At 40.5% G+C, this 22,281-nt stretch overlaps 1 long non-coding RNA gene across 1 annotated transcript in view; it reads right to left on the bottom strand.

The window, feature by feature from the left end:
• LOC110261186 overlaps nt 12,099–22,281 on the bottom strand; it is a 35,482-nt gene continuing 25,299 nt past the window's right edge. Inside the window, exon 3 of the long non-coding RNA XR_002345074.1 lies at nt 12,099–13,579. This is a non-coding gene — a long non-coding RNA (uncharacterized LOC110261186). The remainder of the gene's footprint in view (nt 13,580–22,281) is intronic.

Below are 22,281 nucleotides of genomic sequence, written 5' to 3'. Positions count from 1 at the left end.
ACCTTCAAAGCTCATCATGAGGCAAGCATTACTATCATTCTCTTTTCCAAAGATGAGGAAACCAGGTGTTAAAGAAAAATTAAGTAAATTACTCGGGACTATACCTAGTGCTAAAGCAAAAATTGGAACCCATATCACAATTAATTCCAATTCTTCCCCCTACATCACACAGTTCTCACATTCATTTATCAGTCTAATTTCCCATTAACCATCTTTCCTTTAGTGGCAAGAAATATATTCTATCCATACTAAGGGGAAATCTTTATGTACAACACCAACAGGGAGCAATAAATTAAGTACATCAGACAGGGAGCAAGTTTATAAACCTTAGAAAAGTTCTCATACAAGAGAATAATCTGCTTCAATGGGTTTACTTAAGGATAAGTTGGGTAATTTAGGAAAATTGTGACTGATTTTTCTTAGGAAAGTATTATAAAGACCACTACTAAAGATGTTTTTCATTTGGTCCAGAAAAGAGACTTGGCAATCAATTGCAAAGGTACTAATAAGATCTTCCACATTTCAGTAATAATAATACCCCAGCTCTTAATTATTGCATCCTTACTATGCACCAGACTTTATGCCAAAAACACTTTTTCTTTTCTTTCTTTCTTTTTTTTTTTTTTTGTCTTTTTTGCCATTTCTTGGGCCACTCCCGCTGCATATGGAGGTTCCCAAGCTAGAGGGTCAAATCGGAGCTGTAGCCGCTGGCCTACACCAGAGCCACAGCAACGCGGGATCCGAGCCACGTCTGCAACCTACAGCACAGCTCATGGCAACCCGGATCCTTAACCCACTGAGCAAGGCCAGGGATCAAACCTGCAACCTCATAGTTCCTAGTCGGATTCGTTAACCACTGAGCCATGACAGGAACTCCTAAACACTTTTTCTTCTTGAGCAGGGGTATGATACAAACATGTTCTACAATATACCCCCCGACTTGTTAGCTGGTCTTTGATTTACCTAATATGACAATTTCTCCTTGCCATTCACTGAGACAGGTAATAGTATTTTAATTCTTCTTTACTTATTAATCACCCAATCAACATATAAGCTTAAGCAATTATTTTGTTCAAGGCTCTATAGAATATGTTAATCAATGACCTTTATTTCTTAAATATTTATTAATTTTATTAAAATAAAGTAAAATTGAATAAGAGAATCAATAAAATGGTGCTTGGCAATAAATTGAACTGGTGTATGATAACTTACCCCAGATCAGCCTATAAAGTTGACAGACTGTATTTGCACCAAATAAAATAAAGGTATTACTGAGTGAGCCAAGCTGTAACATTGTTACAATGGTAAACAGGTTTGGGCAATGATGGAAGAGAATGATCATTGTGGGTACCTACCTGCCTGGGTCCAAACTATGGAACTGCAGTTTAGGTCCCCAAATATTTTGACTCCGATTCACGGAAGACAGAGGATTTTTTGTTTTGTTTTGTTTTTTGCCTTCTAGGGCCACACCTGTGGCACATGGACGTTCCTGGGCTAGGGGTCAAATCAGAGCTGTAGCTGCTGGCCACAGCCACAGCCACACCAGATCTGAGCTGCATTTGCGACCTACACCTTAGCTTGTGGCAACACCAGATCCTTAACCCCTGAGCGAGGCCAGGGATCGACCCCGTTCTTCTTGGATACTAGTTGGGTTCATTACTGCAGAGCCAGGATGGGAACTCTGGGAGACAAAGATTTTTTAAAATATAGAAATACATAACCAATGACTGAGAAATGATTTGTTTAAATTGAGGGCATCCAGAAGGAAAGAAAGGAAAGGAGGGAGCAGGAGGGAAGGGCGGGAGGCAGGATAACCTTGGTGACCGAAAAGTAAGCGGACAAGTGCTCCTAGCCTTCCTGCTCCCACCCAGAGCAGGAGCTGCCAGGACAGCATCTGCACCCTGCAAAGAGGAGCCCCTGTGCGGAGTTACCCTACATTGTTGTCCCCCTACATTGTAATCAGCGTCCGGGACAAGATTGGACTGTGCATTGCCGTGAACAAACTTAACGGCCCCACCTCAGTTTTCATTGTCCAAACGTCACGTTAAAGGGGAAGAGAGACCCCTCCTACGGCATCAAAGGACTCACTGAATCTTGATTTTCAACAATAAATGCAGAAAGAAAACAGGATCTCCCCCCATCTCACTCAAGACACCTTGCTTTTAAAATATATTTCTTCCTTCATTCCCACTGTGGCTCAGCATGTTAAGAACCCAACATAGTGTTCGTGAGGGTGCAGGTTCGATCCCTGTTCTTGCTCCGTGGGTTAAGGAGCCAGCGTTGCCACAAGCTGCAGTGTAGGTCATAGAGGCAGCTTGGATCTGGTTTTGCCTTGGCTGTAGTGAGGCTGGCATCTGCAGCTCCGATTCACCCCCTAGCTTGGGAACTTCCATATGCCACAGGTGTGGCCATAAAAGGAAAAAAAGAGAAAAAAATATATATATATATTTATATTTATTTCAAAAGGAAGTTGTGAGCCTCACCTTAGCACAGGGTTCTTGGAGAAGATTCTCCATGTTAAGCTACTCCAGGATTTCCATGTCAAAACTTAGAAGAAATAGGTTTGATCATAATGTTTCAAAAGCTGATCTTAATGGCAATGGTGGCAGAGGAACAGAAGAATGGGAGCGGGTGGGATATCTCTAGTGATCGGCAGTAAGGAAGAGCTGAAAAGAACTGATACAGATTATTCAGCCCTGTGGTGTTGGTACATTGTGGTTAAATCATTCATACTCTTTGAACTCTAATAAAAAATTCTCATCAAACAATGATGACATTTTCATCTCATCAAAGTTTAATCACAAGAGTATTGTAATTCTGATTTTCTTCACCTCAGTTCACATTGAAAGTAATTGTCAGACGTCATTTTAATTCTAACCATTACATCCATTTTTACATGTTCTCTCTTACATTATTATGGTCATTTTGTTCTGTAAGAGGCGTGTCTTTTTTTTTCTATTATTCAAGCAGATTTAAGACAGCTCTGTCACCTACCTACAAATAGGAAATTTAAGGCTTATTTTAAAAAGCATTCATGATAACAAATTAACATACGTGGAAAATGCTTTCTTGAAACACCAAGAGACACAAAGAATAATAAATTCTGACTATTAAATTTCCTGATGTTAGGAAAACACTTGCCTGAATTTTTGATTGCTTCAAAAAAATTTTCTTACCAACCCCCAGAACAGACAAATTTTGGCTTAAGAGTCACAGAAGCAGAAAGCTCACTTAATTTTCTTCCATTGCCGTTTTGAAAAATACTCTGCTTTAGTTGTGAAATACCCCGGGTGTGGGCTGAGGAGTGGGAACAAATTTATTCCAATTGAGGTGGGAGTTCCAGTTATGTGCGACTCAGGGTTAATGAATCCGACTAGTATCCATGAGGATGCAGGTTTAGTCCCTGGCCCCACTCAGTGGGTTAAGGATTCAGGATTGCCATGAGCTGTGGTTTAGGTCATTGACACAGCTCAGATCTGGTGTGGCTGTGGTTGTTGTGCAGGCCAGCAGTTGCAGATCCAATTTGACCCCTAGCCTGGAAACTTCCACAAGCCTCAGGTACGGCCCTAAAAAAAAAAGTAAGGAGGGGGCTGGCTCCCTCCTGGGAATGGCAAGTGGGCCGTAATGGCTACTTCTAAGGACATATGAAAAACTAGTGAGAAAATCCTGACGGATTGTAGGATTTGGGCTCCTATGTGTGTTGTATTTTCTGTTTTCCACAAGGGACATATATTACTGTCAGAATCAGAAGGGGGAGGAAATGAATGATACATTTCAAGAGACCTAAAAGATCTGACTTAGATATATGGGTCAGAGGGGGACACAGAGGAGGTAATGCATAGCCTTGTAGAAGGTAATTTTTTCCCTCCTACACTGTTGGTGGGACTGTAAATTGGTACAACCACAGTATGGAGGTTCCTTAAAAAACTAGATCTAGAACTACCATATGATCTAGCAATCCCATTCCTGGCATCTATCTGGAGAAGACCATAGTTTGAAAAGATATATGCACACTGATGTTCATTGCAGCAAAATTTACAATAAAGACATAGACGCAACCTAAATGTCCATCGACAGAGGAGTGGATAAAGAAGATGTGTACATGTACACAGTGGAATACTACTGGGCCATAAAAAAGAATGAAATAATACCATTTGCAACAACATAGTTAGACCTAGATATTATCATACTAAGTAAAGTAGTCAGAGAAGGTCAAATATCATATCTATCATTTATATGTGGAATCTAATTTTAAAATGATACAAAAGAACTTATTCACAAAACTGAAACAGACTCAAAGATTTTGAAACCAAACTTACAGTTACCCAGGGGGAAAAGCTAGGGGGAGGGAAAAATTGGGAGGTTAGAACTGACATATACACACTACTCTACATAAAATTGATGAGCAACAGGGATCTACTGTATAGCACAGGGAAATCTACCCAATATTCTGTGATGGCATATATGACAGAAAAGAATGGATATATGTACATATACAACTGATTCACTTTGCTGTACACCTGAAGCTGACTCATTATTGCAAATGAACTATACTCCAATAAAATTTTTTTAAAAAGAAGGTAATATCTATGTCCAAGAGCAGAAAGGTCCAACCAAACAAAGCAAGGATCCTACACATAAACTCTTACAAAGGTAAGCAGGCAGTTGGGAGTTCCCACAATGGCTCAGCGAAATGAATCTGACTAGTAACCATGGAGACGCACATTCCACCCCTGGCATCACTCAGTGAGTTAAGGATCCAGTGTTACTGTGAAATGTGGTTTAGGTCACAGACTCTGCTCGGATCTCATGTTGCTGTGGCTATGCTGCAGGCCAGCGGCTCAGCACCAATTCAACCTTTAGCCTGGGAAACTCCATAGGCCATGGATGCAGCCCTGAAAAAAAAAAAAAAAAAAAAAAAAAGATAAGCAGGCAAACAATGGAAATTTATCCCTTGCTGCCTTTTGCCCTTTGGTAACCCTAAGTTTCTTTGTTTGTTTTTGCTTTTGGGGGTGTCTTTTTTGGCCACACCTGTGGCATGTGGAAGTTCCTGGGCTAGGGATCAATCCTGTGCCAGAGTAAGGGAATTCTGGGTAATTCTAAATTTGTTTTCTATGTCTGTGTGTCTGTTTCTGTTTTCTACATAAGTTCATTTGCATCATATTTTATTTGTATTTGTTTATTTATGGCCACACCTGCAGCATGAGGAAGTTCCCAGGCCAGAAGTTTCTGGGGAGCCCGGGACAAATGGGGGTAAAAACAGTTCAGTAGATTTCTGTCATCCTTGAACTTGAGTCCAGTGTGCCTGAGCTTCTATTATTTTAGACAAACTTGAAATTCAAAATTGAATATGAAGTCTCCAAGCTCTTAAATGTTGGTCCACATGAGTTTTTCTAAAACCGTACAGGCTGTACCAGGCTCAAGGATCATCAGTTTGAGATCTTTAGGTCCTCTTGGACATATTCATAAATGACACTCTTCAAACACCTCAAACTGAACATGTCCCAAGCTGAAGTAATTGCCCTAATGTCTTCCAGTCTCTTTCTCCTATTGTGTATAGAGTTGTCTAGGCTAACACATGGCAGTCATCCATGCATAAGCCCTAACTCCCATTCCGTTATTTGACAAATATAAGATCTCTTAAATTCTTCTTGTCTCCATCCCAATTGCTTCTACTTTGGTTCAGGCCAATGAAATAATCACCTACTTTATTGTATTAGCCTGTAAACCTAGTGATTCTCAATTGGGGGTGACATTGCCCCCAGATAAAAACTGGCACTGTCTGGAGATAGTTTTAGTAGTTAGAACTGGGGGTTAGCTTCAGGCAGCTAATGAGTAGATGCCAGGGATACTGCTAAGCATCCTACAATGCAAAGGACAGTCCTCCACACCCTAAAAAACAGTTATCTGGCTCAATACAAAATAGGGATGAGATTGACAATCCTGTAACTCATCTACCTGCCTTCAGTCTTGCTTCCCTCCAAGCAAGAATAACCTTCGTTCCAAAATTAAATCATATTTCAAGGTTCTTTTTAAAATGAAGCCATATCGTTTCATCTCTTAAAGGTTATCTTCTAAATGAAATCATTATCTTTTAAAGGTTATCTTTTTAAAATAAAATTATATTTCTTTGGTAAAATCTAGAAGATATGATTTTTCTACCCAAATCCCACACATATATTTCCTGGCAATAAAATTCTTTTGTTCCAGAGAAGGATAAGTCTTCCGTTCTGGGGAGTCAACCTTTATTAGGCTTACCCAATCAGGGTGATTTAATTGCCTTCTTCAGTGCTCTCTTTAGGAAAAGGCCTGAGGATAATTTGTTTAACCTCATCTGAAAAATATTCTCTACTCTTAAAAGGAGGCTTTGATAAATTTGTTTGCAAAGGTGACCATAAAAACTCATACCGTTGCTACTCACATGTACGTTCACAGAATGACTCTGTTCTTCCTGTCATGGTTGAATCTTTTTTTTTTTTTTGTTTTGCTTTTTTGGGCTGCCTATGAGTCCATGGGTTGAATCGTGTACATAGACCCATAGGTCTGCATACAACTAAACATTTAAAAGAAGAAGAACTATTTATATGTTAATGGACAATTATTGAAATCTAAGTCTCATCCCTTTGGATGACTTTGGGCTGTTCCTATAACTTGCTTTACCAGCAGAATGTAGCAGAATGGTATTGTGGGAATTTTGAGACTAAGCCACAGAGTGCCAGTCCTCGTTTCCTTGGAATGCTTCCTTGAGACTGCCTTGTGAAGCCCAGTCTAGTCAACTGGGAGATGACAGATGAGGTGGAACATGGTTGAAGCCCCAGACATGAAAGGGAGGTTATCTTAGACCATCCAGTCCCAGTTAGGCCCCCCAACTAACTGACAATGGAATGCATGAGTCTAGGAGAGGGCAGCAGAGCTGCCCAGCAAAGCCCAACCCAATCTCACATTCAGGGCCATGGGCAAGTACAAGGGTGAGTGTTTTAGGACAGTAAGTTTGATGTGGCTAGTTATGCAACAACAACCAAAAAAATGACTACTACAGAGATACAAGACAGAACATGGCCTTTTCTCTCCTTCTCTCCTTCAGATGATGTTGAAGGAGGAAGGAATAGCTTTTGCAGCTATTCTGAATGACATACCCAGCATACTGAGAACAGCAGAGTAGAAGGAAGAAAAGAGCCTGATTCCTCATGACATCACTGAGCTGCTGAATTAACCACTCTGCCTCTAGACTTCACCTTATGTGATGCAACATTGTAAAATTCCGTCAGTATTTAAACTACTTTTATACACTCTTTCTCTTATTGGCAATAAAAATGGTCTTCCTTGGATTTCCATTGTCCTTAGGATAAAATGAAAATCCATTCATCATCTGGATGCTGTTTATCCTCTGGCTTTTGGTCTCAGCACTGCCCACCTGGTCCTCTCACAGTTCTGCCCATCACGCTCACGCTGACCTTTCAGTTCCTCAAGGGAGCTGCATTCCCTCTGTCTCTCTCTTGCTCAGGGCGTTCACATGGCCTTTTCTTCTGCCTCAAGCTCTCTATTAACCCAATCATCACAGTACCATCACTCCACCCTTCACCTTAAAATGATTTGGTCATTTTTCATAACATGTATTGATTTTATTGGTGTATTTTTCTGGCCGCGCCCATGGCATATGGAAGTTCTTGGGCCAGAGATTGAACCTGTGCCTCTGCAGCAACCCCAGTTGCTACAATTGGATCCTTAACCCACTGAGCCACAATGGAGACTCCTCATAACATTCATTTTAATAGTTCTACAAAGTTCACCCTACCAACAATAATACCCTACCCTCTTTCTTCTCATTTTCCCCACATTCTCCAAAAGCAATCATTTTTCTTATTAAAAATTTTGGCAGTTGCTTCCAGGTCTCTAAATAATAGATTTGCATGGATACTTGCAATTTTTTTTCAGTTTTTGATTTTATCTACTTTCTATTATTAAAGTAGATGTTATCTTTCCTTCCCCTCTTCCCAACACATAAATATATATATACACACATGCTCTTCACAGCTGAGCCATGAGTCAACTATGATTTCTCTGCTTTTCTTGTGTAAGTTCTGGTTTTCTCTAAAGTTAATTATAATCTTGTGGGGTGGGGTTTGTTTTCTTAATTTTTTTATGTATTTACCAGTCCAACTGTAAACCCTTCACCAGTTATCTAAATCCCCTCTGAAGATGTTCAGATATAGCAGGCATCCTTTCAATGGTACCTTAGGAAGAAATCTTTCCTGGAGCCTTCTGACCTGCTCCAGCGTGGGCTGCTGGACTTCACCTGGTAAATATCTGCCATCCTTGGATCTCCCCTCACCGTCATCTTTAGAATTCCCTTTGCCTCTCTCTGGTGTTCCTCATTTTTCTCTTTTGTTTGCTTGTTTATCCTGATAACTGATCATAGTCTGAGATTAGAAATTTTGAAGGCTCTGGTTTCTTGCAGATGAGAAATATGCTATTTGTTTTCCTGATCTTCCTTCTCTCCCTCTCCCTCTCTCTCTCTCTCCTTTTCAGACTAAGGCCCCTCTCTTTTTCCCTAATACATTGATATTTCATAATGATATGTCTTGGGTCTCTGTTTCATCCATTTTACTTTGTCTCTAGGTATTCAATGAGCTTTGTCAATCTAAAACTCAGATCTTTCCCCTCTGGTATATTTACTTAAAGTGTTTCTTACATCCTACTTTCCATTTTTTCTGTTCTTTCTTCTGCAGCCCCGATTATTCAGATATTGGACCTCTTGTACTATAGCAGATGCCTTATTCAGATGGGTTTCAGCTTCAGTTTTCAGAAGGAACAGAAATTATGTCTTGATAAAAAGTGATCAGTGAAGACCTTTAAAATTTCTTTTTCAAAAGGTTTTAATGTGGAGTTGATATCCCTCTATTTTAAGTGGTTTGAAGTATTGGCCTTGATAGGGAGTCAAATGAAATACCTAGTTGGAGATATGCTCCAAAAACATAATTCTATGAAGACATGCAAGCTTTGTCTCATTTCTAAGAAGAAACTGAAACTAGATTAACAGAAAATTAAGTGACGGTTTGGTCAAGCTAAGTGAAACATGAAAAGTAAATTATATCTAAAATTCTATGATTCTGTGATACAAATAGTGGGAAATAATTCGGACTTTTCAAATACTTCCAGCAATCATTTTGCATTTTCTAGTTATAAGTATTTGGAATACATTATATTAGAATTTCTGTACTGAGTAATTCCCACAATATTATTGAACTTGCTTTTGGTTATTCACAAAGGAGTGGAGAAGTTGAGTTAGTCACAAAGGAGGGCTACAGAGAAATTTCAGATCACATAAAATTTATCTGACATGAACATCACCTAAAATGCCTTTTCTTTCTAACCTATTATTATGAAATACATGAATTTATCATTTGTACCCCCATTGGTTTCCCAAAAGGATTTGGTATGAATTTCAATTTTTAAGAAAGGTATCTAGCAGAGAAATGCAAATTAAGCTACAGTGAGGAACCACCTCGTACCAATCAGAATGGCCACCATTAAAAACACCACAAATAGCAGTTCCATCATGGCTCAGTGGTTAACGAACTCCACTAGTATCCATGAGTATGAGGGTTCGATCCCTGACTTCAATCAGTGGGTTAAGGATCTGGCTTTGCTGAGACCTGTGGTATAGGTTGCCGACACAGCTCGGATCCTGCGTTGCTGCGGCTGTGGCATAGCCCGGCAGCTACAGCTCTGATTCCACCCTTAGCCTGGGAACCTCCATGTGCCACGGGTGTGGCCCTAAAAAGACAAAAGACAAAAAAAAAAAAAAAAAAACAGAAATAATAAGTGCTGGAGGGGGTGTGGAGAAAAGGGCACCCTTCTACATTGTTAGTGGGAATGCAAATTGGTACAGCCTCTATGGAAAACAGTATGGATTTCCATAAAAAATTAAAACTAGAGCTACCTTATGATCCAGCAATCCCACTCCTGGGTACATGCCCAGACAAACCATAATTCAAAAAAGATCATGATTCTGAAAAGATACATGTACCACAATGTTCATAACAGCACTATTTACAATAGCCAATACATAGAAATGATCTAAATGTCCACTGACTGATGAATAGATAAAGAAGACGTGACATATATATGCAGTGGAATACTACTCAGCCATAAAAAAGAATGAAATAAAGCCATTTGCAGCAACATGAATAGACCTAGAGATTGTCATAGTAACTGAAGCAAGTCATAAAGGCAAATATCATATGATATCACTTATACATAGAATCTAAAATATGATACCAAAAAAAAGTCCTTCAGCCTTTGCGACATGAATGGCTCTGCTCTGGCATTCCCTGGTGGCCTAGCAGTTAAGGACTCAGTATAGTCATTGCTGTGGCTCACCTGTGCATACTGCAGGTATGGCCATAAATAAACAAATACAAATAAAATATGATGCAAATGAACTTATGTAGAAAACAGAAACAGACTCACAGACATAGAAAACAAATTTAGAATTACCCAGAATTCCCTTACTCTGGCACAGGATTATCCCTAGCCCAGAAACTTCCACATGCCACAGGTGTGGCCAAAAAAGACACCCCCAAAAGCAAAAACAAAGAAACTTAGGGTTACCAAAGGGCAAAAGGCAGCAAGGGATAAATTAAGAGGATGGGATTAGCAGATACAAACTATTATATATAAAATAGATAAACAATAAGATCCTACTGTATAGCATAGAAAACTATATAAATCATAATGGGAAAGAATCTGAAAAAGTATATATATATAGAGATGTACACATATATAGATATATATGAACATATATGTATATATGACTGAGTTATTTTGCTGTACACTAGAAATTAACACAATATTGAACATCACCTATATTTCAATAAAAAAATAAAAATATGTCCAAGTACACAGGATAAGTATAAGAAATAACAAAGGCTATAGATAAAATAGTGCTTATATACATTGAGTCAGAGATGAGATATTTGCTGCACTTAAACACTAAATTTAGATCTAAAATTTCTTCCATTAAGTCAAAAGAGGAAAAGTAATAGCCTATATTAAATCTGTCATGATATAAAAGGAAAAATACCAACTCTTTAAGGGTTACTATTTTTGTTTTTGGACTAAATTCTAGGAATAATTTATCCTATCAGTCCTCATAAAATAATAGCTAACATATATTGAATGTCTATTTTGTGCCAGGCATTCTCTTAAACTCTTTATATATCAATAATTTAATCATCATAACAGCACTGCAAGATAAAATACTATTCCTGCATTACAGTTTAGAAAATAATGGCACAAAGAGGTAAGTTGCCCGTGGTGAGAGCTAGAAAGAAAAAGTCATAATCCGGACTCCTGACGGCTACACTGCATAAAATCTTTGTCAGTGGCTCCACAGATGACCTCAAAAGTATCCATTTCTTAAATCAACACTCAGTTGAAGCCAGGGCATAACATTGAACTTAATGAAAGTATTTGAACTATTAATACTTAGCTAACAGATCTATTGGCATTTAGGAATTCCTGCTGTGGCTCAGCAGAAACAAATCTGATTAGTATCCATGAGGACTCAGGCTCGATCCCTGGACTCACTCAGTAGGTTAAGCATCTGGCGTTGCCATGAGCTGTGGTGTAGTTCGCAGATGCGGCTTGGATCCCAAGTTGCTGTGGCTGTGGCATAGGCTGGCAGCTACAGTTCTGATTCGACCCCTAGCCTGGGAACCTCCATATGCCAGAGTATAGCCCTAAAAACAGACAAAAAAAAAAAAAAAAGAAGAAGAAGAATATTGGCACTTAGTTGAAGACATACAAAGTATTCATTACTCAGTTCATTCTGGGAATAAGAAAAAGCAAACCTAAAGGAATAAGAATAATTATGATGAGTCCCCATGTGGCTCAGTGGAAATGAATCCAACTAGTATCCATGAGGATGAGGGTTTGATCCCTGGCCTTGCTCAGTGGGTTAAGGATCCGGCATTGCTGTGAGCTGTGGTGTAAGTCAAAGTGAGGCTTGGACCTGGCCTGCAGCTGCAGCTTTGATTCAGCCCCTAATCTGGGAACTTCCGTATGCCATAGGTGCAGCCCTAAAAAGGAAAAAAAAAAAAAAAAGAAAGCTTTGGATATATAATCACATCCACCATACATTCCTCTTCTAAAAACAAAAAGCAGGAGCAACAACCACGTATACCTTGGTGTTATGACAAATTTATATGCATACATTCTGGAAGGATTACATTGACTTGGTGGGAATAAAAAAGGAAAGAAAAAAATAAACCTGCAGGGGATAATTGCACTTCTGGTAATCTATTGGAATTTACATCCAGTTTTGTTTTTGGGTTTTTGTTTTTTTTTTTTTTTTTTTTCATTTTTCAACTGTTTTGAGAAGATGCTCCCCAGAGGCCAGAGGTTAAGGATCGGAATGCGACTAACCGACAGTCAAAGTGACGATGCTGATGACAAGAAGCCACAATGGTAATCAGAAGAAATAACTGTGATGGTGGTAACAATCCTGAAGGTGTCATCAGAGCAAATGTTGCCATGGCAACTATGAAAATGGGGGGAGGGGGTAGAAAGCCTTTTAGAATGGAATTCTGTGTTCCAGCAACTTCCGGGAATAAACCCATACACTGTAACCAAAAGAAGATTCTGATAAACAGCAATCTTTTGTGATTATGCTACAGCAAGTTAAGGACAAAATGGCTTGCTAGATCAGAAAGGATGTGTGGGGTGATGGGTTGATACTTGCCCTCAGGTTCTGCCTCAGAGAAACAGCTGCACAACATATTTTTAGAGAGAATTCAGACCAGCTGCACAATAAGCAATACCACAACAAAATGAAAACGTTCCAAGCATGGTATTTCTTTTCCATCCTCACAGCTGTCCAGACAGTTCAAGTTTAATAGTGGCACACGTTGCTCTTTAAGGCACAAGAGAGAAACTTTCCTAGTCCCAGGATTGAAATGTGAACGGATATAAAAATCTCTTCAGCTCTCTCCAAGAACATAAAGGAAATGTTGATGCAGAATGAGGTCGGAAGATCCATCTGGATTGCTTTTGGAGCTTGGCAATTCTGTCTTCAGGGTATTTTTTGTTTAAAAACATTCATCACAATGTTATACAATTAGATACAGAGTCATTCTTCATGTCCGGCCACACCCGGGCAGATAACTTGCAAAGAAAATTTTCTTGTTTCTTGGGCTAGCCAGCCTGGACCAATGTGGGCTGTGAGGGTGCTTCAGAAAGCAAACCCGTGGAGAAGCTGGACCACAGAAGCTGTGCAAGCCCCAGATGGCCATGGAGACCACTTACCAGATCAGAGGAAACTTGGTGGGGTTGGGAATTTCACCAAGCGGGGTCACCATGAGCACACAGAGATTGACGTCTGCAATGACCAATGAGCTGCCAGTTATTTCACAAATAAGAATAGTCTTCCTTTATCTGGGTGTCTACTGTATAATCTAAAATATTCTCATTCTCTTTCTTACCTGTGAGACAGTAGCTACTAATTCTTTTCCTTATGCTGAATAAATACATGATGATGATAGAGGCATGACATCAGTTCGGCCGCGTGGAACTTGATCTAAGAATACAATAAACAAATGGTTTTGACTTTGCATTTTTCTCTCCTCTCCAGGCACTGAAGAAGTTAAATGGAATATTGTGTGCTTTCATTTCTATAACTTGAAATGAATAATACTGAATAAATCTTCGCAATGATACTCTGAAAGAGTCCCAAAATAATTCCTAGTTAAAAACCACCATTTTTTAAATGGGACAGAACTACATTTAAGTCCCCGCTTCACCCTTATTTTCTAAACCTCATTTTCCTCCTTTGTAGAAGGAGGATGATAAAAAAAATATTTGTAACGATTAAAGGAAAATACATGCACCATGCCTTGCCTTAGTAAGTCCTCGGTGTTTTTATGACAGGTGACAAGTGGACATCTGGTAACTTTTGCTGTAAGTCACTGTCAGTCATTTGTTCACTCTGATGGAAATAATGGTAAAGCTACGTTATTCTATAGTTTTGTGCTAAAGATTCCTTCTCTAAGCAAGAGGAGACACCTGCATTAGAGCTGGACCAGATCTAGAGGGCTTGCAGATAGAAGGAATAGGTCCTGCATCCTCAGTGCCAGCCCGCCCTGGATTGAGGGATCTTACACCCTTCCAGCACAGTTCCTAGTAATCTCTCCAAAGTCACCACCACTTCAGGAATTGCTCTAGGAAATCCCTTATGGTGCAATGGGTTATGGATCCAGTGTTGTCACTGCAACAGCTTAGGTCGGGTTAGCGCATGTTGGATCTATGGCCCCAGGAACTTCCATATGCCTTGGGTATAGCCAAAAAAATAAAAATAAAAAAGATTCCTCCAAAAGTAAGGAAGGAAAAAAAAAATGACCTAAGGAAAAGAAGCCAGTCATATGGCTATAGCCTGAGGCATCTGACAACAAAGAATATCCATCACCCCAGTTTGAAAATATTCTAGAATCACAGCCCTGACTCCAGGCTGCTTCTGAAATCTCACAAAATGACCACTTTCTCTGAGTGCCTTCCTGGGACTAATTGAGAATTCTGCAAACAATTTAGAACACAGGCCCCAGCCCTTTTCACGCCAATGATTCAGTTTTCACATGTATCCCATCCAGTTGCAAGAGGCACCCTGCGATAGAAAACACATATCCAGTTATCAAAGTTTTGCTCCTCGAGTCACTTTGATTTTGCTAAAAGCGACCATTCAAAGGACTTCTTGTAAGCTAGCATCCCAAACAAACAGACTATCATGAAGCAGCAGTGATTTGAATTCTAAGAGATTTTCCCTTGAAATAAGCTTTGTAGTAAAGGTTGTGATGCTGAGAAAAGATAAAAGGAAGCAGAATGGCAGATAGAGTTCAGAATGACTTAAAAATCAAATACAATCATCAGATGTTAGGAGTTTAGCCAGATGAGTGCACGGCATCTTCTCAGCCCTCCCTCTGTCCTTCAGATTTATTGCATTATGTACTCTGAAGGCTGATGTCAAGGGTTGAACAAGAGCAGGGGGCCCTGGGGGAAGGTTCTGAGGGCTCCCAGTCAAGGTGGCCTTAGCATTAGGCAGAGCAGGCAGTAGCCTAGAGCTGTGAAATATTAGGGGCAACGAAAACGCATAGTGACTGCGTCTTCTGTGACCGACCGCAGGCTTGCAGGCACACAGGCACCAGCATCTTCCAGTCCACCCGGGGCCATAAAAGTCTTCATCTCCACCTCTCAATTCAGGGACATAGAGTATTGATTTCCAACATTAAATTACACTCAGGTTTTCTTTCTTACTTTTATTGTTGAATACAGAGATCTCCCATTGTTTATAATGCATATGTCTTTTAGGAAAGAGAGAAAGAAAGAAAAAACTAACTAAAAGGAGTTTGAAATATCCTGCACGCAGAAGTGTTTTAATACAAAGACTTCATAAATTTATACATTTCCTTTACTGGAATAAAGATGCCCGGACTCCTGAAGACAAGACCAGGTTTTAAACAATGCAGTTGTTGAAAGGTAAGAGGCATTAGGGGTTCCCTGGTGACTCAGAGGGTTAAGGATCTGGCATTGTCTCTGCTGTGGGGAGGGTCACTGCTGTGGAGAGGGTTCGATCCCCTGGCCAGGAACTTGCACAGGCACAGGTATGGCCCTCCACCCCCCCCCCAAAAAAGCATTAGCATTAGCTAAGAGCAATTATTGTGCATGTTACTACAATAAAAGCACACGGAGGGTTCCTGTCGTGGCATGGGGGAAATGAATCCGACTAGGAACCACGAGGTTATGGTTCGATCCCTGGCCTCGCTCAATGGGTTCAGGATCTGGCATTGCCATGAGCTGTGGTGTAGGTCACAGACGCGGCTCCTATCTAGGGTGGCTATGGCTCTGGTGTAGGCCAGTGGCTACAGCTCTGATTCAGCCTCTAGCCTGGGAACCTCCATATGCTGTGGGTGCGGCCCTAAAAGGACAAAAGACCAACAACAAAAAAAAGACATGCTTTTGTAGTAGTTTCTGCTGTGGAGCAGTAGGTTAGTAGGTTAAGGCTCCAGTGTTGCCGCAGCTGGGGGCAGAAGGGGGGAGAAATAGATCGTAGCTCCAGCTCAGATTTGATCCCTGGCCCAGGAACTTCCATATGTTGTGGGTGCAGCCAAAAAAAAAATTTTTTTAATGCTTTTGTATTAAATATAAACAAGACAACTGTAAAGGATTGAATGGAGTAATCATAAAAATACAGAAGAATCCTGATCTCAGATTGCCTTGTAAGTTTCTTTAAGTTCTCCCTTCACTTAAGAAACTGAAGCTTGGGAAGTTCCTGTCATGGCTCAGCGGAAACGAATCTGACTAGTATACATGAGGAAGCAGGTTCGATCTCTGGCCCCACTCAGTGGGTTAAGGATGTGGCATTGCCCTGAGCTGTGGTGTAGGTCACAGATGCAGCTCGGCTCCTGTGTTGCTGTGGCTGTGGCATAGGCTGACAGTGATAGCTCCGACTGGACCCCTAGCCTGGGAACCTCCATATGCCGAGGATTCAGACCTTAAAAAAGAAGAAAAGAAAAAAAAGGAAACTGAAGCTGGAAGTTCCCTGGTGACTCAGCAGGTTAAAGACCTGGAGTTGTCACCGCTGTGACTCAGGTCACTGCTGTGGTGTGGGTTTGATCCGTGGCCCAAGAACTTCTACATGCCCAGGTGTGGCCAAAAAGAAAGAAAGCGAGAAAAGAAACTGAAGTTGAATGTTGTAAATGATGCTCTAGGGGTGTCACTTGTGCATGAGAGCTAAGGAAGAACACTCAACAGGTCCCAACTAAAGGTTGGCATCTACGGGCAAGGTTTGATCTACTTCACAAGTTTGGTGAATAAGTGTTAATTGTAGGTTTTGAGTTGAAATAAAGCCTGTAGGATTTGTGTAGGCTATTTTTTAGGATCCCCTTCTTTAACTGTCTGTTTTGGACCGAGCAACTCACTCAAGGTTGTATTTTGCTCAAAGAAGAGGAATGTTATTGTACTACACATGAAAATGGTATTTGGGGGATTGTATTGAGGCAGTTTAGCCTGTCTTTTATTGTCAGGGGCATCCTCACTTTGAAAGATACAGAAACACTGTGTATATTCTTGCCAGGGATCTTGCCAAGAGGTTAACATTAGCATCTGTTTCCAGCTCAGATGGCGTACAATTCCCTCTTCTGCTAAGAGTTACCGTTTTCGTGCCTCTCCCCAAAGATACAATAAAATAAGATGGAATATGGTCTTTTAATCTTGGAGTCATCAAAGAAATGTTGAGGGAAGGGGGCTCAAACCACTCCCAGATGAGACATCACAAGTCGAAAGTGATAGAGCATATGGTTTTCCATGTGTGCAGCTTTTTCTTGCAGAACAATAAGGCAAACCACAGACAGGATGGGAACACGGATCATTGCTATAGTTTAATCTGTTATATCTTAGATGCCGAGAAACAAAACATGGCAACATGCTTCACTCTGCTGCATCATTCAGAGCATCCGCAACTATTTCTACATAGGGGGTCAGAGACTGTTAGAAGATGGTTCGGAGGTTGTCTGGCTGTCACAGTGAAAAATGCCCCCACTACGAGTTGATTTCCCAGTCGCCAGTCCTAACTGGCCACCTTCAATGATTAAACAACTGAACCAAACCTTGTTACCTTGTAGTGAAGGTGACTGGGGCATGTCAGCCACATGTGATCTGATCAGTTACTCATCAAAGAAAAAGTGGGTTTGTTGCTCTAACATCTGTTGCCTAAGTCGCATTTATGTACTAGTGACACATCAAAAAATTATGTTACATAACTGATCATTCTATAACTTTGGCCAGTAAATAGAATAAATTGCTATTATGATGTGCTTGGGGATATCCACGTTAACCCTTGCCCTCACAAACACTGGCTAAAGTGTGGATTCTGTAAAACAACCTTACTTCTTGCCCCCATTCCAGGATTCATCCTCTCTTTTCATACCAGTGGTCCCTCTGCTTCTATTTAACCAGCAATGAGAACTGCAACCATTTTCCTTAACTTTACCGTCTTGGTCAAACTACTTTCCCCTAAGTTCTAAGACAGATCCCCCCTGAAAGATGAGCCCCCTTGAAACCACACCATTTAGAGGCTCATTTCCAGCATCTCCACAACTTCCTGTCATCAGAAATGGTTATCTTCGTCTGAGCAGCGTTCCAAAAGGAAATCCTGAAACAGCCTATGCTACAGCTCACTGCTGAGAGTGGGTAGCCCCTGGACACCACTGGTCCTTACTAAGAAGGAGATGGTAGAGAAAGAGCATATTGGGAGTTTCCGTCGTGGCTCAGGGGTTAACGAATCTGACTAGGAACCACGAGGTTGCGGGTTCGATCCCTGGCCTCAATCAGTGGGTTAAGGATCTGGTGTTGCCGTGAGCTGTGGTGTAGGTTGCAGACGTGGCTCAGATCCTGTGTTGCTGTGGCTCTGGCGTAGGCCAGTGGCTGTGGCTCCGATTAGACTCCTAACCTGGGAACCTCCATATGCCGTGGGAGCAGCTCTAAAAAAGGCAAACAAACAAACAAAAAAAGAGTGTATTGGCCACTTGTTTATTTTTATTTTAAACCCAGAATTTCGGGGGGGGGGGTGGAATACATAGTTCCAATGGAAGCATTCCTAATGGGAAACCTGTCTGATAAAGTTGTGCTTTCAAGGTGAGGGAGGGAGAGAGGGGAAGAAAAAACAAAGAAAAGACATGGAAATAAAAGGGGGAAAAGGCACATTTTCTACAAAGAAAGTGAGTGTGTTAAAAAGGTAAATATGAAGAAAAGAAGTAGGGGGCCACAGACAAAAGAGTTATAGCTCCCTTGATGTGATGACTATGTAATACTTTCAGTGAAAGCTGTGACAGCACTGAAGAATGTAAAACAGTGGGAAGGTATGGACCATCTCCCCATCACCACACTCCACTGACAGGAGGTTTGTATTATTATTATTATTTTGGGTTTTTTTTTTAGGGCCATACCCCCAGCATATGGAGATTCCCAGGTTAGGGGTCCAATCAGAGCTACAGCTGCCACCCTACACCACAGCCACAGCAATGCAGGATCTGAGCCATGTCCTCGAACTACACCACAGCTCTCGGCAATGCCGGATATTTAACCCACTGAGCGAGGCCGGGGATCAAACCTGCAACCTCATGGTTCCTAGCTGGATGCATTACCACTGAGCCACGATGAGAACTCCCTATAGGAGGTTTTTAAATATGTGTTAGTTATCCTCTGATCAAAACCACAAAGGTGAGCTACTACGTAATACTGATAAAGGATTAAATGTTAGGTACTACCATGCAATTTTTCTTATGTACAGGTACAGCATCACCAATTTAAAGCAGTCCATACAATACAAAGATAACTGCATCTGGATGTTCTTTGTAATAGCAGAAAAGGGAATATTACAAAAATTATTATCAATAGAAAAACGGTGAAATAAATTGTGACATGTCTGTGCAATGGAATACTATACAGCCATTTTGGGCTTATAAAAAGGAAAGAGAAGAAAATTGTTGTGTGTCTGTGTGTTACAAAGACAGAGAAAAAAAACCCTCGAGATTTATAGAACTATAGGCAATGTTACAATATAGGAAAGATTTGGAAGGGATACACACCAAACTTAACAGTTACCACTTCTGATAGAGAATGAAACCAGGAAAAAGGACAAAGGATGCTTTCTCTTTTTTGTGTGTATGTTTTTTTTTTTTAAAAAAAAGGTTTTTTTGCTTTTTTAGGACCACACTCGTGGCATGTGTAAGTTCTCAGGCTAGGGGTTGAATTGGAACTACAGCTACTAGCCTACACCCCAGCCACTAGGTCTGAGCCACATCTTCGACCTACACCACAGCTCACAGCAACACTGGATCCTTAATCCACTGATCAAGGCCAGGGATCGAATCTGTGTCCTAATGGGTACTAGTCGTGTTCATTACAGCTGAGCCACAATGGGAACTCCAATGCTTTCTAATACTTATAGACATAATTCAAAATTTGTAAAATTATATACCTTCTTTTTTTGTGATAAGAGTATTTTTTAATTTAAAAATATAGGTATTTTGTGAAAATAATCCTAAACCCATTGTGTAGAAACCACAATTTCCAGCATTCCATGTCTTTTTTTTTTTTAAGATGGACCCTGAAGAACCCTAGACAATTTGGTTTCCCTGTATGGAGTCAGCAATCCCAAGCAGAAGGCCAAGATACAAGGATTTGTGGGCACACTTAATTTCTTGGGATTTCCAAGAGGAAAGACTGCCTAAGACAGTAGTTCCTGGAGTTGTGACCATGTCAGGTTAAAATGCTCAGCATGTGAAGGTCAGAATTGAGAGTTATAATATCAAAGACTGCACTTCCTTCCCAAAAATACACCACGTGGAGGAGTTTTTAGAAGCTGGTCACAAAATACCCAGAAAGTTGCATTGCTTATTTAAATTAGAGTTTGTGGATTTCATGGGTAAATAAGAATATCCCCCAAAATGGTAAGAGAAACTTTACAAACTGCTTTTAATAGCTTTTGACCCCACCTGCTCCTAAAATCATTGCAAAGTACTATGTCATATGTAGCAACAGGTAAAGGAGAACAGAATCTTTAATCTTTCATTAAGGAGTCATTTGGAAACAAGGAGAGTTTGACAGTCTGTTCTTAATATAAACTTTTGTTTGTTTTGTTTTGTTTTTATATGCCTATGCCTACATCATATGGAAGTTCCCAGGCCAGGGATTGAATCTGAGCTGCAGCTGAGACCTATGCCGTAGCTTCAGCAATGCTGTGTCCTTTAACCCACTGTGCTGGGCCAAAGATGAAACCTGCATCTCTGAAATGACCTGAGCCACTGCAGTCAGGTTCTTAACCCACTGCCCCACAGCAGGAACTCTGATATAAAGGTTGTTGTTGTTATTGTTTCAATTTTCTGCTAACAAGATAACTGCTACAATAGACTAAGCCTGATTATGTGTCCTATTTGTCCAGCTGTGTATGCTGTCTATAGAAACATCACCTCTTCTCATAAACCAACTTTGATGTGTTTTCTCTGTATTATCAAATGTCAGTGCTCATTAGTTAATTTTCTCTCCATACAGAACTTCTATTCATTCAACAATTTTTTTTTTTTGAGGGCTGACCTGATAGATTCTAGGAACTCTGATATGTGAAAATTCTTGGTAACATGGCAAGTGTTACTCAAATATCAATGGTTGGTTTCAGTCTGAGCAGACACTCCCAGCCTGCTGCTTCCTTAAAGCAGTTGTCAGCTATTCTAGAGAGAAAAAAAAAGAGAGAGAGAGAGAGAAAGAATCCAATACATTTCACAGAGATAACAGAGAAATCTCAGCCACTTCCAACTTTAAAAAGATGACCATCGGAGTTCCCACTGTGGTACAGCAGGTTAAGGTTCTGGCATTGCTACAGCTGTGGCATAGGTTGCAGCTATGGCTTGGATTCAGTCCGTGGCCCAAGAACTTCCATAGGCCATGGGTGCAGCCAAAAGAAAAAAAAAAAAAGAGAGAGAGAGCAAGATGATTGGATAATATGAACCCACATTAAAGGCAAAAGGACTCATATAAGTGACCCAGCAGAGTGGGCAGTGTTGGTGAAGCAGCACCATCTAATGGCTGCTGGACAGAGACTGTATCCTTTACCTTGAGAACATGGGCTACCGTATTATTTTTTCCTGGATAGGTTTTAGATATGGGCAGCATAGGCAGCCATAAGTCTGACCTCTTTTGTCCCAAGGTCAAAAGAGACTTACGACCTGGACCACTCCTTAAATGCTCAGCTTATTTAGAATCAACAGTACCCCTCGGCCTACCCAAAGTCCATAAACTCAGGGCACCACAACTAATAATAAGACAGCGTCTTGTGTTCTGGTTAAAGGCACCTCTTTTGAGTCCTGCTACAGCCAAGGAAAGAAGACATAAAAACTTAAGCGGGGAGTGGGGGTGGGACCAGCTATAACTTAGCATATGTCAGCAGAAGAACTTCAGGGACCATTCAAACTGAGATTCTCTTTCCAAAGATTAACTTCAAAGAACATCATGATTGAGATGAGGACCCTCCCTTCTCAGGGTAACACATAGATCCAGATGAAATGCTTTCTTCTGCTCTTTCTGCTCTAACCACAAGTTATTATCACTGGGAAACAGTTATGGGTATGTGTGCACCAAAATGTACAAAGGGAGGTTATTTATTGGGTTAATCCATGAAAACGTTCAACTTCATTACTTCCACGTTTTTTCTGGGGCGAAAAAAAAGAATGAACT

Source organism: Sus scrofa, chromosome 6, assembly GCF_000003025.6.
Source record: "Sus scrofa isolate TJ Tabasco breed Duroc chromosome 6, Sscrofa11.1, whole genome shotgun sequence".
In the NCBI taxonomy this organism is placed as follows: Eukaryota; Metazoa; Chordata; class Mammalia; order Artiodactyla; family Suidae; genus Sus; species Sus scrofa.
Note: the sequence above shows the minus strand (reverse complement) of the source record. Positions and strands in the feature narration are given on the sequence as shown.